This window comes from Haliaeetus albicilla, chromosome 10 (genome assembly GCF_947461875.1).
Source record: "Haliaeetus albicilla chromosome 10, bHalAlb1.1, whole genome shotgun sequence".
NCBI classification, from domain to species: domain Eukaryota; kingdom Metazoa; phylum Chordata; class Aves; order Accipitriformes; family Accipitridae; genus Haliaeetus; species Haliaeetus albicilla.
The window spans coordinates 41,598,243-41,605,368 of NC_091492.1; positions in this window are offsets into that span (position 1 = coordinate 41,598,243).

Consider the following 7,126-nt stretch of genomic DNA (forward strand, 5'->3'; position numbering starts at 1 on the left):
GGTGAGCTCTGGGACAGTCTGAAAAGCAGTGCTGTGCAACTGCCCTGCCTTTAGCAGGAGCATCTCCACAAAGTGCTTCTTCCACAGCTACCTCCTACCAGTGGCAAGCTATTCCCAGCCTACAGCACCAGTGAACTGCTTCTTCCCTCCTGTCCCTGCACTGGCTCAGCTTCTTGGCCAGAAAGCAGAGGTGTGGGGCTATCTTCTGTCTCTCTTCACTCTTTTCTCACCCAGAAGCTCTTTATGAGCATTCCCACCTGCTCCTCCACACTCAGATACAAGGTTGAGATGATTTGTGTAGGAGTATACTTGTTATTCCAACTCCCCAGAATAGGTGCTTTGCATGACTCAGGCTGGCTGGTCCTGGAGCACAGGGAGATATTAACACATGTAATTCCCACCTCCCCCAATAGATTAATTTTTAAATTTTCCAAGTCCTTTCAATCCTCTTCAAACATTCAGTTTTGGTCCCATTTATAATTTGGCTGAGGTACTGCCAGCTGTTTACCCAAAATCAACTCAGCTGGTCCATTCCTATGAATTACCTCGGCACAGTGAGTCCAACTGAATGACATGTTCCTCTGCCAGCTGGAAACAGCTATCCTACATGACTGAAGGTTAGAAAGGTCCTTATCTCCACACTTCAAAGACCCTCCTCCCACTTGACAACTTGGTGTCTCCCCTCGCATGATGTGAAAATCTTATTCTCACCAGTTTTAAGCCTTTTGATCTTCATAAAAGCCAGGTCACAGAACATCTTATACTGTATGTCTTGAAGAATGCCATAAACCCTGAGCCGTTGCCACACTGGGCCTCAGTACCTCTGATCTCGCAGTATTTATGAGCTCATATTTTCTTTGAAGGGACACAATCTACTTTAAAATCTTGTATTAAAATCACAAATGTCATTACCTGTGCCTGCAATTTATGTTAGTAAAAGTGGAATAAAATCCATAATCTACTAATTTTTCTCCCACCAGGCCAACTTTTAAGTGATTTGCATTTACGTTCTCTCCAGTAACAAAAGCAGATGAGGGAATTTCCAGCCAGTTTCATTCTCTGGGCAGCGCTGCACATGCCAGTACCACAAACGTTATACCGCAAACATTGTGGGGGAGTATTTTAATCAAAATAAAGATAATGCCTAATCTGGTGTCTTTAAAATAAATGTATGAATCCATTTCTTTTAGTAACATTTTGTAAGGCTGTTAAAATGCAGGACATAAGCTCACTGATGACTTAAGAAACTTATATTAAGAAAATTCTTATATTTAAGAAACTCAGAAGATCAAAAGCAGAACAAGAAGGATTTATTTCTACACACTATTACTGCATCTTCTTTTATCTGTCTGTGTGTCAGTATTTCTGAAAGTGCTTTTCATCACCTTGTTATCTTAGGGCCTGATCTCCATCCATAGCACTGAACACCACTGAGGTGCCGAGGGCCCTCGCAACTTCACTGGTGACATTTCGAGCCAACAGAGCTCATCAGCCCTGAACTGACTTCATCCTTGCCAGCTCTGGCCACAGCATCATGCGTACTGTCAGTAGCTATCAACAAACATATCTTTCTGCATTTTCTAAAGTAAGTCAAGACACAGAGAAAGAGGTAACATATCCTGAACTCAAGACATTCCTGAGTTGAAGAATTCGCATGGCACACTGAAGGAATGTGCCACAGGTATAAAATCAGGCTTACAAGATCTCAAACAAGAAATGGGTCTGTCACCAAGGTAATATTTCCACTAACTCTAGCAGAACTAAAGAATAAGCTCTTCTTCTTTCCCAGCTTTGTTATCAGTGTATGCCAGCACGGATAGAATAAAGAAAAAAACTGTTTATGTAGCCCTATTTTGAGATGTGGGAAAGCAAACAAGTATCCCTCCTTTTCTGGACCTGCCATGCATGCAAGATGCGCAGATACTTGGGCCTTGCTCTTGTCTGTTAGAAGAGGAAGATCGAGCTATGCCTCCCTTCTCCCCACAAAAGAACAGTGAATCGTGAAAACTCATGGCATTTTTACTATTTAAGTCAAGCACAACACAGATCTTCCTTTTACAAACTATGTCACGGAGCAAGTTCCCTCCTTCCCATTCGATCAATACTTGTACAGAGACAGAAGGGTTGATTTAGTTTATGGTGATGCTTCACATTTCATGGAGTATTCCCCATCCCTCAGCCACAAAAGTGACAACAAGCAAGTACATCCCAAGTCATGGGAGAAAAGATGATGAATGTAAAGGGAATCTATTGGAATTATTTTGCATTACAGAGTAAAGGAGAAATGTTTCCAGTATCATTAAATTTCTCATTTGTCCAGTGCATTTGTCCAGATCATGAGAATCACATCACAGAAAACAACAACAACAAAAATCAACACAAAATCAAATAGGAAGGGAGGAAGGAAAGACTGGTAAAATTAACACTACCTAAGAATTAAGACTACCCAAGATGTCAAGTTTGACAGCTTCCTTTTCTTTCTCTTTGAAGTGTAGGTTAAGGCAAGCAATAAGATTTTATACACAGTGCAAAGACAGACAGGGAAGGGAAAAAAAAAATCAAAGAAAAGAAAAAAACCACAGGGCCTATGGGATGATGACAGAAAAAACATAAAAAGGGTATTCCCCCCCACTTGTCAGAGACATGAAGGCACCTGGTACAACCTTCATCGATAAAGGCTCAGATCCGTATCATTAGGAGACAGCTCCCCAGGTTTGAGGCCTAATTTATGATTTTCAGATTGCCAGCTGTGACATAATTCACTGGGCAGCAAGACTGAGGTCAATATACGTTTAAGTAAAAAGGTTTTTCGTAAGCCTGTGGGGTCAATCAGGAAAAGCTGCCATTATTGGATGGGAGGGAAGATGGGGAGAACGGATGGGCTGGCAGGGGGAGAAGTGACCAAGCAGTCAATTCCCGTTAAGTAACTAAGACCATTTTATTGCTAAACAGCAGTCTAGCAACAAAGCACATCCTGAAGCATGTGAGCCAAGGATCTACCCCTTCGGAAAGAAATATTGTACCAAGTCTCCTGTCCCTTCTTCCTCATTATCCTCCTCTAAGCAACCTCCTCCCAAATTCAGCTAGGACCCAGATTCAAATCCTTCTTTCAGAGACGGAAGATACACAATTGAAAGGACTATTAAACCACCTGAACAGAGCTCAGTTCAAGCAATCTAAGGGTCCTGTGCACAAGGAAAGCATGATACAGGCCCTGCCCATGCCCTGCATCACGGCTTCAGCACCCTGTCCAACTTGAAAGGTAAGGCCTTCCAGAAACTGAAGTTTCCAGTTTTCTTTACACCTACCTTGTGACTGATATGATGTCATTTACTGTAAGACAAAAAACTTCGACTTAGTAACCATTTATATATTCATATTTAAGCTGTAAGATTCCCTGTGGACTGTTCTAGGGAAAAAATCATGGCATCTAAACCAACTGACATAGACTAGCTTGTGTCCACTCCTTGAAGGATAACACCCTCTGGTGTAGACAGGGTTAATGAAATGTTCCCTAGCCAAGTCTGAAACCTGCAATGCGTGTTTCTGACCCAAACCAGGCCTATATATGAGAGAAGGCAACTGGTCTTTGTGATCAGTCCCTGCTTCCTCAGAAAACTGGCTCTAGCAGCTCATGTTCAAGATGCCAAGATGGGATCTCGGTCATTAAAGCCAGACTTAGGAGACTGGAGTCTCTCCTCTTCTGCCTGCACCACCCCAAAGCAGCTCAACCATTTGCTTAACCTGAAAACCTTCAACAGAAATAGGGCATGGAATACAGTGTCCTGTTTTAGCAAGGAGGGTGGGAAAGGCATCCAAGGTTGAGTAGGTAGTTTTGATAGCTTTTACTACTTGTACAGAAATACAAAACGGTGAGAAGAGTTGAGAAACAAAGATAATCCACCTCAAAGTGTTCATGGCATGAATACAAACAGAGAAAGTTAAGTATAGAAATCTGTCTCCTTGTAGACTGCCTACAGATAGACCTGGTAGCTGGAATACACGCTCTTGGTAAGATGTAGCTGGCTGCCTGCACAAAAAAGCCTGGGAAGCTGCCCTCCAGCCAAGCAGGCTTGGAAAGCAGTGTCACTCACCGAGATTGTTACCAGGGCTGTTCCAGAGAGCATGGATGTGGCTATCCAGTCCAGCTTGGTTTGGCAAAAGAAGGTGGCTGCATAAACAGTGGTCAGAATGAGATCCGAAAACAAGACCATTGCTGCCGCAAGTGAGGATGGCATGACACAAAAGAGACAGGCTGCCATGGGCAACTAACTGAGGCAGGGCATAACAAACGCAAGTTTGCTTTCTAGGTCCAGGCCATGACTGCTGACGGGACTGGTGCATCCTAAGAAGGCATTAAAGAGGAAGTCCAGGTTTCACCCATGAGCAGAAACGTGTATCGTGACTTTTCAATTCTAATGCAAAACCTCACTCTGACTCACCACATAAGCTGGTTACTGCTTATACTGTTTCAAATTTGCTTTCCCTCCAGCAAACTTCCCTATGTTGGCATTATTTTCTTTTCCTTCTTTGGCTGCTTGAATCCATCTCTTTCAGTACAGAACTGACCTTTTTTTCCATACTTTGAGGGTTCTCTGCTGTGTGTAGGACTTCGGGATGCCAAGAGCCTCCTCCAGAAAACCCCCTGCTGCTCACATTCTCGGAGGCTTCTGCAGCTGTTTCTTGGGGTGCTTCTGTTGCTGTTCCAGGTAGCCGGGTCATTTCTGTAACAAATTAGTGTGGAAGCAACACTTTTGTAAAACCATTAGGCATATTAAAGAAAAATATCATAGCACATCCATTTCAGACGTAAGCTCTCTTGAGAAACAGGTATGGGTTGTTGGTTCAGGCCTCTGCTTTGAATAACTGAAATGTAAAGTAGCATACAGGGGTTAGAAGCATTTGCTTTCAGCGTGGGACTCGGGAACCCAGCTCTTCCACGTCCGTGATTGAAGATCAGATATACCTACCATCTCTGGTCTGGACACTACCATTACATAGCATTTAGGCCAGACTTCAAGAACCTCAGCTGTAAGGTGCACACAAGATTCAAGTATTTTCCTCATTATTATTGCAGAGGCCGTAAGTGGCAAAAGCAGCTCATGTTTTCTCCCGGTTTCTAACTTGCGGGAAAGCTCGTTATCAGCGGGGCATCCTTGAAACAGCAACCAAGAGCATTAACTTTTAATATTTAATGTATTCTTCAGGCTCTGGGAGAGCAATGTGAGAAATATCCCGTAAAAATCTATTAGTGTTAATAAAATACCACCCAACAGGTTGTCCATTATCAGCAATTAAAGTTTTCAAAGCAGGTCAGATAACTCCCTGGAATGATTTGTGTGGCCTTTACATCCGTTCTTCTCCTTCTTCCATTTTTTTTTCTTTATTAAACTTTCTCAACTCTTTTTTTCCCTCCCTCCCACAGCACAGTCTGAGCCCTAACCAGTGAATTATAGCACTAATGAGGTGTTTATACTCTCTGCCCATCAATCACAGATGTGTGTGAGTGAAAGCGCCAGCCGATAGTCGGGAAGTGCTGCAGCCTTTGCTGCAGCCAAAGGAATATTAGACTGTAGCTAGATAAATCCCCTGCTCTTTTCCTTTGTTGGTCTTAGCCTCAGGGCAGGAGCAAATACACTCCATCTGATCTTCTACCCAGCATAAAAATGGGGACATCCTTGTAGTTCACATATGTAACCTCTGTCCCCGTCATTCGTCTCACTTTACCCCTTAACCACAGCAACGTGTCCCTGGAAAGTGATAGCTCTAACAGCCAGAGGAGCAGCTAACACAGGGTGCCATCAAATAAGGCAACAGCTGCCCCCCAGTCCTCCTATTTCAATGCTTTTCTCGTCTTTTCCTTACCGACGTCTGGCTATGAGTCCCCAGAACACAGATCTGCTAACGTGCTGATGGTGGCACCCTGAAGGACCAACACCAAGACCATAATTAGAAATTAGTTAATTTAAGACTTGTTTCATTTTGTAAGAAAAACCAAAGCAAAAACCAGACTTGAATTTTTAATAGTGAGGCTTTGGCTTTCTCACTGGTAATGAATTCACCTTAAAATTAAAATGAAATCTAAATGAATAAATACCCATGTTTATGGAGGATTCAAACAGCTTTACACCCACACAAATGGAGTAATTAAATGAGGTCTCTGTGGTCTCAATTTAGCATAAACTGGCAGAGAGTGGGACAAATTCAGATGCGATGCTCACAAAGAACTCCTCAAGGTATGTTTACTGCAGTCTCAAAGTTCCTAGGAAGAAGACAACGAGCTTGTGGCTGGTGTCCCTGGCAGCCTTGCACAACAGTAGGAAGTCTCCTACGTGATCTCTAAGAAATGTAGTCATGAGCAAAGAGAAGGAGCTAAAGGGACTCAGCCGTGGCTGGAGAGACTAAAATCAGTTCTTCCAAAGCAGTGCTTCTGTTCTAGTTTGAGAGCAGGATCCTTGCAAACTCGAGCACCCCACAAGTGCTCATCGTGTTAAGGGAGTCCAAAGCTGTGTGTGCAATGCTGGCAGCCTCCTGCCCGAGGAGTTGTGGTTTTAACCTTACCTCAGCACATATTAGGGTGGAGCAAGCAGTTTTTCCTCATCCCGTTGAACGATTAGTATGTAGGGCTTTTATATTATTCTTAAAGAAAATTATGTTTTCACTTGAATGTGGTTGATCTCTGTGGTGCTTTTTTGGAGCAGTATACCCCCCCCCCCACCTTGGTTTTTACAAAAATAGCTACCAGCCGTCCCATCTTTCCCCCATTCTCACCATATTTATCTCTTCTCCTCCTCAAAGCATCCTGTTCTCTCTCTTTCTCTTTTCTGGTTCATGCTCCATTCCTGTAAGTAAGGTCTCCTTGTATGCTGCTCCCTCCCCACACCCTCAGGTGCAGACCCGTCAAAGGCAGTTCTCTCTTCTTGCTCTATAGCTGCTCACCCACCACCACATTGCCCTTGGGGACAATGGCAGCCTCGGGGCTGCCATTTCACTTCACCCAGGACGGAAGATTTCTTGTCTTTCCCCAGGTTCATGCCTAGGGCAGAGATTTTTAACTCTTATCAATTTGTAAGCCCCTACCATTTTTCTAAGAAAGCTACGGGTCCTTGTGCAGTCAGTTCACCTC